We start from the raw sequence: 12,033 nt of genomic DNA, 5'->3' as shown, positions 1-12,033 counted from the left end.
TCAACACTGAGATATCACCTCACCCAAGTTAGAATGGCTATAATCAAGAACTCTAATATCAACAGATGCTGGAGGGAATGTGGACAGAAGGGAACCTTACTTCATTGTTAGTGAGAGTGTAATGTTTTTCAACCACTTTGGAAAGTAGTATGGAGGTTCCCCAAAGACTCCACATAGAGCTCCCCTATGACCCAGCAATCCCACTTTTGGGCATTTACCCAAATGATCACAAACAAGACCATACTAAAGCTACCACACAGATATATTTATTGCAGCATTACCATAGCTAAGATATGGAACCAACCCAGATGTCCCTCAGTAGATGAATGGATCAAGAAAATGTTGTATATATACACAATGGAATTCTATGTCTCTATCTGAAAGAATGATATTGCCCCATTTGTTAAGAAATGGAAAACTTGGAAAAAATTATATTAAGTGAAGTAAGCCAGGCCCAAAGAAACAAAGGTCCCATGGTTTCCCTTATTAGCAATTACTAGTGTATGTCTGAGACATGCAGAAATTGTTAGATAAGTTGATGTTAGGTGAAGTGAACCCCAAGATAAGAATTCAAATTTTTTTCTTTTCTGTAATTATTTCTAACATATTTATAAGATGACTTCTTTGTTACTTTTTATGTCCCTCCCGCATGGTATAACCCCTGTTTTCGCTGTATTTGATGTTGGTATAATTTGTGGAGGGGAAGGGGAAAATTTTTTTAAATGGGGATACAGGTGGATCCATTGCAACAATGAGATATACAAGACATTATGTCAAAAACAAATTTTACAACTTTGGTTGGGGGGAAGTGGAATGGGGAAATGGGATGTAAGGGGGGTGAGATGGGAAGGGATAGTAAGGAGAAACAAAGGAGTATGCAACAATGCTTGATAAGAAATGTACTCATTACCTTGCCCATTTAATTGTAACCCCTCTGTCTGGTATTTTCACACTTAAAAAAAAACACAAAAAACCATAAAATATAAAGTGCTTTTGATAAAAAATAAAAATGACTCAGAATAAATTATCAATACAAAAACAATCTTTACAGAAGCAAACTCTCAGAGATATTACATGACTTTGAAAAGGATAAAGTGGCTGAATTTAATATAAATTTAGAAGTATGACCATTCAAAAATATAAAAAGATATTCTTTATTTCATTATATAACAAAAAACAGAAAGTAAATGTTGTTTAGATGATTTTTTTAAAACACAGTCTCTCAGGTGCTGGGAGGGTGGTTCAGTGTAGAGTGCTTGCCTTGCATGCATGAGGTCCTGGGTTTGATTCCTCAGCACCACATAAGCAGAAAAAGATGGAAGAGGTGCTGTGACTCAAGTAGTACCACTAGTCTTGAGCTGAAGAGCTGAGAGACAGCACCCAGGACGCAGAGTTCAAGCCCCAAAACCAACAAAAACAAAACAAAAACCAAACAAAACGCAGTCTCTCACTTTTGTGTGCTCAACATTGTAACACTAGTGCTTCAGTCTAGGGCTAAGATTTTAGGTGTGGACATTTATCAACACTCCTGATTCAGATTCTAATTGATACAATTTTAATCAATATTTTGTTCTTATTAATTTTGCTCTTTGTAAATTCACATATACCTATAAAAAACAGTGTGGCCATCCCAATAACATTCTCAAAGTACTTCCTAATGATGACTTACAAAAAGTTGTTTTATATTACAACAAGGAAAACAATGCTACAAATAAGGAAAACCAATACATAAATATTAATGATTAATAAAATAAAAAAACAATGACCAGTTTCCAGTATTTGAAATGTACTACATATTCGATTTATTATTTTCTCATATTGCTGTACATTTAAAATTGCCTAAGTCTATGATGTTCAACAAAAATTTTATAGGCTATGAGTAGCCTTTAAAGATTATTATTATTATTATTATTATTAAGATTATTATTTATGGTTCATCTCATCATTTGTATATGGCTTATACCATCATTTGTTCCTCACTAACATATAAAGAAGCCTTTAAATTTTAACAGAAACTGTGCAGTTAATGTCTTAAATCTGCTTCTTTACACAAACACTTTGCAACTTCTCATTAGTAAAGTTTCTATAAACTCTGAAATGTACATATTTAGTAGTATGTACCATGAATCTTAAATGCTTTATGAAAAAGTTTTACAACGTGCTAAATAGTCTTAATTTTGGCATATATGAGCAAATTCCCAAAATTAAACATATTTAAAACATTAAAACTTTTAACAAACCTTAACACTTTCTATAGTTTTCATTATGGCAGGTTCCTTGTACAGAATAATTGAATTCCTCCTCCTATACATCTGTTGAACAACAAATATCTGGTGTTATTCTGTTTTTGACATGTCAAACTTGACTTTATTCTTAAATGTATTCTTATGTAAGAAATACATGGTTCTAAAATTTCATGACAATTCTTTTGAATTTAATTTTTGTGGAATTGTCTAGTTTAAGAAAATCAATTACACTTTATGTATAAAAAATGTTCTGTGCTCAATTCAGTAGCACATACACTAACATTGGAACAATAAAGAGAAGAATAGCCCCTGACTGAGGATGACACTCAACTTCGTGAAGCATTCTAGATTTTTAAAAGAACAGATGCTGGAGGGGATGTGGACAGAAGGGAACCTTAATGCATTGTTGTTGGGAGTTTAAACTTGTTCGAAGACTTTGGAAAGTAGTATGGCGGTTCCTCAAAAGACTACAATAGAGCGCCCCTAAGTCCCAGCAATCCCATTTTGGGCATTCACCCAAATGATCACAAACAAGACCATACTAAAACTACCAGCAAAACTATGTTCATTGCAGCATTATTTACCAAAGGTAAGATACAGAACCAAACCCGAGGCCTCAAAGTAAACGAATGCATCAAGAAAATGTATGTGTGTGTGTGTGTGTGTGTGTGTGTGTGTGTGTACTGGAATTCTATGCCTCCATCAGAAAGAATGACATCACCCAGTTTGTTAGGAAATGGAAAGACATGGAAAAAATTATATCAAGTGAATTAAGCCAGGCCCAAAGAAGTGAAGTAAGCCAGGCCCAAAGAAAGATAGGTCCCATGGTTTCCTTAATTGCAATAACTAGTATGTGTCTGCTACAAGCAGAAAACATCATATAAGTTGCTGTTAGGCAAAATGAACCCCAAGATAAGGATTCAAATGGTTTTTATTCCTTGCGATTGTTTCTAAGATATTTATAAGATGAATTCTTTGTTGCTTTGTATGTTCCTCCTGCAAGCTAAAGCCCCTGTTTTCACTGTATTTGATGTTGGTATACTTTGTGCAGTGGAAGGGAAACACAAATCGTTTAAAAAGGGATGCAGGTGGACCCATTGCAACAATGAGATGAACAAGTCGTTATGTCAAAAAATGAACTTTACAACTTTGGGGGGAGGAGGACAGGGTGGCGAAAGTGGGGGAGTGTGGGAAGGGATGGGAAGGGGAAACAAAGGGGAGGCAACAATGCTTGATAAGAAATGTACTCGTTATCTTGCCCATGTAATTGTAACTCCTCTGTCAGTATTCTCACAATAAAAAAAATGTACTCAATAACTCACGCATGTAATTGTAACCCCTCTGTATGGCATTTTCACAATAAAAAAAAGAAACATAGGTCCTGTGGTATCCCTTATTTGCAATAACTAATGCATATCTGGGATAAGCAAAGAAGGTATGGTAAGGCGAAATAAAGGAGTAGGGAACAATGGTTGATAAGAAATGTACTCATTACATTTTCCATGTAATTGTAACTCCTCTGTATGGTATTTTCACAATTAAAAAAAAAAAAGGTCAAAAGCATGTGCATATGACTAGATAAGATGATGTTAAGGTAAATGAACCCCATGATAAGGACACAAGTGTTTTTTTTTATTTCTTCCTGTGGTTTCTAATATATTTATAATGTACGATGTGATTTTTTATATGTGCATCCCCCACAGTTAAACCCCTGTTTTCACTGTATCTGATGTTGGTGCACCTCGATCTTGTATATACACTTCTCTAATTTGGGGATGGAATGGGAAAAAACAAAATGGTTAAATAAGGATACAGTATGACCCATTGCAACAATGTGACGCACAAGACAGTATGTTGAAAAATGAACTTTACAATTTAGGAGGGTGGGGGAGGGGAGTGTACTTGTGGAGGTGGGAGGGAAGGGATGGCGGGGGGAAAACAAAGGAGGAGGTAACAATGCTTGATAGGAAATGAACTATTACTTTTTCATGTAACTGTAACCACTCTGTACAGTACTTTTACAATAAAAAATATAAAAATGTTTTGGGACAGAAGAGAATATTTCCCCTATTTTACCCATATAATATCGTTAACAAAGAAATTAATGCAAAACACTGATATGCAGATATTTTGAATAAATGTGTGTTTGTGTATGTGTGTGTGTGTGTGTGCATGCCTGCGCATTTTCGTTCTCAGAGGTTGAATTCAGTGCATCAAGGTCCCACTAGGCCATTCCTCTCTAGATTGATGAGCTACTATATAAGCTTCATCTCCATTCTTGGCTCTTTGCTAGTTCATTAATTTTTTAAAAATATTTTCATTATTTTTTATTGTGAACATACTGTACAGAGGGGTTACAATTACATGGGCAAGATAATGAGTACATTTCTTATCAAGCATTGCAGCCTCATCCTTTGTTTACCCTTCACATCCCTTCCCAGGCTCCCCCCAACCCCCCACCCCATCCTCCCCCCCCACACCAATGTTGTAAAGTTCATTTTCGACATGACAACTTGTACATCTCATTGTTGCAACGTGTCCACCTGTATCCTTAAACAACTTGTTTTTCCCCTTCTCCTCCACAAATTATACCGACATCAAATATAGTGAAAGCAGGGGTTATACTGTGGGGGAGGGATGTACAAAGCAATAAAGAAATAATTTTATAAATGCGTTAGAAAAAAATTCATGAAAGAAAAAAACATTTAAATACATATGTAAGGGTTCATTTTCCTAACATCACATTATCTGACCTTTTCTGCTTGACTCATACATATACTAGATATTGCAAATAAGGGAAACCATGGGACCTATGTTTCTTTGGGCTTGGCTTACTTCACTTAATATAATTTTTTCCAAGCCTTTCCATTTCCTAACAAATGGGGCAATGTCATTCTTTCTGATGGAGGCATAGAATTCCATTGTAATTTTTTTAAAATAATCTCATGAATATTTTTTGTCCTGATTGGCTTCCAACGGTTATCCACAGATCTCAGGTTCCTGAGCAGATACCCGAGTAGACAGGATTACAGGTGTGACCAACCAAGCACAAGGCTTTCAGAATAATTTAAAAAGTAGAAGAAAATTTACTTCATGGAGGCTTGTTTATCATCTCCAGCTTTTAAAGCATTTTGGAGTGATTATATGTGAATTTATTTCATTTTTGGATTCTTAAAAGACAGTAAGTGATGGTATTTAAACGTTTTAATCTTTTTTTTAATTGGTCATGCGGCATGAACTCTGGGCTTGGGTGCTCTCCCTGCGCCTTTCAGCTGAAGGTGAGTGCTCTACGCCTTGAGCCACAGTGCCACTTCTGCTTTCCTAGTAGTTTATTGGAGATAAGAGTCTCACAGACTTTCCAGCTTGGGCTTGCTTTGAAGCACATTCCTCAGATCTCAGCTTCTTCTGTAGCCAGGATTATAGGTGTGAGCCACCAGCTACCGGCTAGTTTAAGTACTTTTTTTTTTTAAATTTTTTTTGGGGGTCCGGTCGTGGGGCCTGAACTCTGGGCCTGGGCATTGTCCCTCAGCTCTTCAGCTCAAGGTTAGTGCTCTACCACTTGAGCCACAGCGCCACTTCTGCCTTTTTTTCTTTTTTGCTTATGTGGTGCTGAGGAATCTAACCCAGGGCCTCATGCATGCAAGGCAAGCGCTCTACCACTGAGCCACTTTCCCAGCCCTTTAGTAATTTTTAAAATGTGTACTGGAACTGTGGAACAGAAGAAATTTGTCTCTCTTTAGACCTCAATTTATGAGCTCAGCTCTGAGCATGATAACCCAATGTCACCAACACTGTGTTGAAGAAAAATGTGACAGAAAACAATTACCGTGGGCAATAATTGCTATGCTATTATTTCTTGGACAGCATGAATATTGAGTTGAGAGAGTAAGGGAATGGAGAGGATTTTACCTACTTTTTTATTGCTTACTTTTTGAAATTTTGAGTCATTTCCTTCCCCACTGTGTGTTTTTGGGCCATGCACTTAGTGTCTTTAATTACAATATTTCCAAACACTAAAATGGTAATAATATTAGAATTATAGCAAATGTTTTCTTAAGAATTAAGAGAAAAAAAACTTGTGAAATACTTAACATAAACTTCTAGGAATAACAATTACAATTACATGGGCAAGATAATGAGTATATTTCTTATCAAGCATTGTTGCCTCCTTCTTTGCTTCTTGTTCCCATCCCTTCCCATCTCCCCACACACTCCCCATTCCACCAACTCTCCCCCCCCCCACCAAAGATGTAAAGTTCATTTTTCGACATAAGGACTTGTACATCTCATTATTACAATGAGTCCACCTGCATCCCTATTTAAATGATTTGTTTTTTCCCTTCCCCTCCACAAGTTATACCAACAACAAATACAGTGAAAGCATGGGTTATACCATGGGGGATGGACATACAAAATCAACAAAGAAATCATCTTATAAATGTTTGAAACAATTGCAATAAAGAAAAAAAAAACAATTGAATCCTTATCTTGGGGTTCATTTCACCTAACATCAACTTATCTGACCTTTTCTGCTTGTCTCAGACATATACTAGTTTTTGCAAATAAGGGAAACCATGGGACTTATTACCTATGTTTTTCTGGGCCTGGCTTAATTCACTTAATATAATTTTTCTACGCCTTTCCATTTCCTAACAAATGGGGCAATGTCATTCTTTCTGATGGAGGCATAGAATTCCATTGTGTGTATATATATATATATATATATATATATATATATATATATATATCATTTTCTTCATCCTTTCATCTAATGAGGGACATCTGGGTTTGTTTCATATTTTAGCCATGATAAATAATGCTTCAATAAACATAGTTGTGCTGGTAATGCACAAGGGTCTCATATCTAAAATATACCTGGAACCCAAAAAAATTAAATCCCCCAACGACAATTCCTCAAAGAAACAACTGCCCAATAAATAAGTGAGCTAAAGACTGAAAGAGAAAATTTTCTGAAGAGGAAAAATGTATGGCCAATAGACACATGAAGAATGCTCAACCTCTCTAGCCATAAAAGAAATGCAAATCAAAACAACATTGAGATACCATATCACCTCAGTTAGAATGGCTATAATCATGAACTCTAAAAACAACAGATGCTGGTGGGGATGTGGACAAAATGGAACCTTAATGCATTATTGTTGGGAGTGTAAACTTGTTCAACAGCTTTGGAAAGTAGTATGGAGTTTCCTCCAAAGACTCCACATAGAGCTCCTCTATGATCCAACAATACCACTTTGGGGCATTTACCCAAAGGGTCACAAACTAGCCAGCAATTTTTTTTAAATACTAAATAGAATGCAATCAGTATTACAAAAGCCATTACATGTAATGAGAAACCAGAAGGACTGTTCTCTATTGACCATGCTCTGCTTCAAAGGCAGCCAGGTGGATAACTTCTCATGCTGTAAATCAAACGGGTTTTATTATGTCTTGACAGTATAAAAACATCAGGGACAGAATAATGAAGGAATGTTGTAGACTGAAGTGAAGTCCATATGAAAATGTGCAAAACTGATGAAAACGTAAAAGTCTCTGAGTAGTATATTGTGTTTTACATCATTTAAGTTAAATTTCAAAAATAGGGAAGACCTAGAGGAATGAATTCTCTTTTTGATAGCCAATCAAAGGTCCTTAGAAGATTGAACTCTTTCCTCATTCTTGTAGAGGCATCATCAGATGAGAGGAACTCTATTGTTTTTGTGCTTCTTTCCATTTATACTTCAGTTTGAAATCTGAACTACATGAGACTGAAAGAAACCTAGAAAAATTAGACACACAGGCTTTGGAAAGAGCCATGAACGAAAAATAAATAAAATACATATAGCCTTGTAAAAGGTCTAACTAAATTTATTTATATAGTCTTAAGTGTAAACAAAAAATGATTTAAACAATATAATATTATTGAAAATTGAAAAATGTTAGGAGTAGCTTAATTTTTTTCTTTCTACTATATTGAAATAAGTATTGATTTTGTATAGAGAGATTAAAGATGAGATTAACAAGAAACGATTAAAAATGGACAAAAGTTCTGAATAGACACGTTTTTCAAAAAGTCCTGGAAAGCGCCAGTGTGTTTACAAAGTTGTGTTTAATACCACTTCTATGCTTTGTGAACAGAAGTTATTATAGAAATGCAATTGAAAATTACTATGATACTACTTCATAACTATAATAACTCTTATCAAAAAAATCAAAGGAACCAGGTGTGGTGAAAAGGCTTGTAATTCCAAGCATTTAGCAGTTTGGAGTAAGAGGATTTGTGTCTAAGGCCAGTCTGGGGTTCTGCACATTGTAAAAACCTGCCCTTAAAAAACTCAAAATGTAATAACGTTGGTGAGAATGTGAGAAAAGGAAATTTTCTACACTCTTGGTCAAAATACAGGTTAGTATTCTCATTGTAGAAAGTAATTTGCAGTTTTCTAAAGAAATGCAAAGTTGAAATACCATCTGACACATCAATCATTTGATTATTTCTCTCTGGGTAACTCGAAAATATATCTGTAGTTGTTTGTTATTCACATTGTTCACAACAGCCGCCCAGATACAAATAGAAGTTAAGTGTTCAACAACAGACTAATAAAGCAACTGTGGTGCATGCACAAATATATTTTTCTGTTTCATCTTTAAAATAGCAAGAGATTTCTCCAATTAGGCATAACTTACAATGACCTGAAAGATGTATTCTAAATGAAGAAAAATGTTCTCTTCTGATATTTGTAAAACTGCACCCCCCCCACACACACACCAACCTCAATCATTATGAGAGAATTTTTTTTTAAAGTAAAGCAAACTGGAATTGCTGGGGCATTTAGGTCACAATGTAGAAGATAGTAAATATACAGGATGACCAAGTATACAATTTTAATGTACAACATGAGGATACAGAGGACAACACTGGCCTAAGATAGGAATGAAGCTAAATGAGTAGGAGTTGTTCTTCCTAGTAAGGGCTGGTCTTTTAGATGCTCTTCCTTCAGTAATGGATGACATGAACGTAATTCTTTAAATATACCTGCCTGTTTGCAGAAATAACAAACAAGGTAGCAATAATGTTGTATGCACAACATAGAACAAAATGTCAAATTTAAATACATGAGATTATCCTAGATGTAAACTAATAATTCCAAATAAGGGAAACCATGGGACCTATGTTTCTTTAAGTCTGGCTTACATAACTTAAAATGATTTTTTCCCAAGATCTTCCATATCATTACTAATGAGGTGGTATCATTCTTTCTGATGGAAGCATAGTATTCCATGTGTGTGTGTGTGTGTGTTTGTGTGTGTGTGTGTGACATTCTCTTGATCCATTGATCTACTGAGGAGCATCTGGGTTGATTCCTTATCCTAGCTATGATAAATAATACTGTGATAAACATAATTGTTCTGGTGACTTTAGTGTGATCTTGTTTGTGATCACTTGGGTAAATGCCAAGAAGTGGAATTACTTTGTAATAGGGGAACATTATTGTGTACATCAAGGATAATCTTAGTAGATGAGAAGAATAGCTCAATAGCTATGTACATATGAGGGTGTATGGTGATTCCAAGGGAAATGATCTCCAAGATATGTTATTTCTTGTTGTTCTAAATGTAATATATGATTTCTTTTTATCCTTTTGTATTTTCCACACCTATGATTTATCCTCTGTAGTAACTGTATTTGATTTTGATACCCTGGATATTGTAAATATGTTGATCCGAACTAGTTAAGGGAAAGGGATAAAGCAAAACCGTGAGACAAAGTACAAAAGGGGGAACTTATGCAACAGTGATACTCACAAGACAATATGTTGGAAATAGTCTTGGGGGGGCATTGGGATGGAAGAGGGAGAAAAATGGGGGAAGGGATAACAAGTTATAAAAGAAATGAATTCATTATCTTACTTATGTAACTAAAACCCCTCTGTACATTAACTTGACAATAAAATTTAAATATAAAACATAAAATACATGATAGCAAGCAGCAATACAGGAGATGTGAGTGGGGAAATACTGTACTATACAAAGAAGAGTAAAACAGCTGTGGAGAGCAGTAATTTGACTTTAACATAGGAAGTAATAAACTAGCATGCAGATTTTCAGCCTCATGTCAGTCACTAAAAAGGGAAAACAAAATGTACAATCAGTAAACCAATAGAGATAAAATAGAAAACTAAACAATTAAGGTGAAGAGATGACTTGGACCAAGAATAAAAAAATGACACAATTAGTAAACAAATAACAAGCTGGTAAGTTATAAAATATTACTAATAATTCTAGTAATGTTTTCTTAACCTCACAACTTGTTGGAACTATATACTTCAAATCACAGTTTAATAGTATATCATTTTAAAATTAGGTTACTTCTTATTGATTTCTTAATATTGAATATTTAATATATAATTTTAATTTCAGTAGCTATAGAAAAGAAAGTGAAACTAAGTTTAATGATATATAGCATGAATTGTAAAATTGAGAAGCATTAGAATTTAAATGAATAACATCATTATTGTTTCATTTCTGTGAATTAATGTAATAATTCAAAGTGTTTTCTACACTTCGCACTCACCTTAACATCAAATAATAAATTATTGCACATGACTTGGTATTAGGTGGAAGGGTTCAGCACTGTGGTAATATTCACACCACACAGTACATCAGAGTTTGACTCCTCTCATCTAGCTTAAATTGTGGAAATTTGATTTCTACATGCATGTTAAATTCTTGCCAAGGTGACATCTATAAAATTATAAACAATTATGTATATGAGGAGTGTTTCCGATGATACTTAAAAGTCACATTCATTAATTAAATTTTATTGTTTTCTACCAAATAAATATTTATAGAGAGACTGAATTTCTGAGTTGAGGATTATTTTATATCCCTGCCATTGTTTCTATAGTTGGATTTAATTTTCCATAAAGGGTTAAGTGTATTATATTGGATATATGAAGGTAAACTGAATGTTTATTCTATCAATATTTTGCCACTTGTTTAATCCCAAGTTTAAATTATCCATATGTTTGAAGTAATGAAAATAACAACAGATATAAAAAAGATAAATCAGTGTGTAGTAGATAAGTATTTTCACCTTTATTTTGATAGTTGGTCCTCTTTTACACTACAGAATATCATAAGGAAAATGTGCTCAAGGCTGACCACAACTGCAAAATATTATGGTTTGGTCTATCATAAGAGAAGGAAGGATGGGGTACCTTCCTTCCAAAAGTCTGCTCCCAGGGATGTGATCTGTTTTATGTTGGTGACTTGAAAATGAACATTTTTCACAGTCAACCTTGAAAAGCCATCTTGATAGACCATTTTTTAAGTGGTTACATTGGATTATCCATGGCTTTGCAAGGATGCCGGATTGCCTCATTTTGAGACAATTAAAACAGGAATTTATTCAGCTGTACTTTGTATCTTTAGGAAAAAACCCATTGACTCTGGGCCTGGGGATCAAAGGGGTCCAGAGAAGCTACTACCGTGAATAGTAATCCTAGGCCTCTAAAAAACAAAACAAAACAAAACTCCAGTAGGAACAGCAACTCAGGGCAACTATCACAGCCTACATGAAGTCAAGCAAAATACGGAAGCTGAGAGTCATTTATCTGATAACTAATATATTTTTATGAGGCAGACTGAAATAAGACTTCAGAGAGAGGGTCAAAAGACTGATCAGAGAGACTAAAATTGGTCACACGAAGATTGGAAAATACAATTCCTTGTACAGCAAATAAATCTTAGAAAGCCTGTGCATATAAGAACAAGACAGCAGACCAAA

The 12,033-nt window shown here is 34.7% G+C and overlaps 1 non-coding gene across 1 annotated transcript; it reads left to right on the top strand.

Moving 5' to 3' along the window:
• Positions 1–2,498: 2,498 nt before the first annotated feature.
• On the top strand, positions 2,499–2,600 carry LOC122097088. Its single transcript, XR_006145467.1, has one exon. It is a non-coding gene; the product is annotated as a U6 spliceosomal RNA (small nuclear RNA).
• Positions 2,601–12,033: the final 9,433 nt, after the last annotated feature.

Source organism: Dipodomys spectabilis, unplaced genomic scaffold, assembly GCF_019054845.1.
Source record: "Dipodomys spectabilis isolate Male_0828 unplaced genomic scaffold, ASM1905484v1 ptg000413l, whole genome shotgun sequence".
Classification (NCBI taxonomy): domain Eukaryota; kingdom Metazoa; phylum Chordata; class Mammalia; order Rodentia; family Heteromyidae; genus Dipodomys; species Dipodomys spectabilis.
The sequence above is the reverse complement of the archived record's forward strand: the minus strand, read 5'-3'. Positions and strand labels throughout refer to the sequence as shown.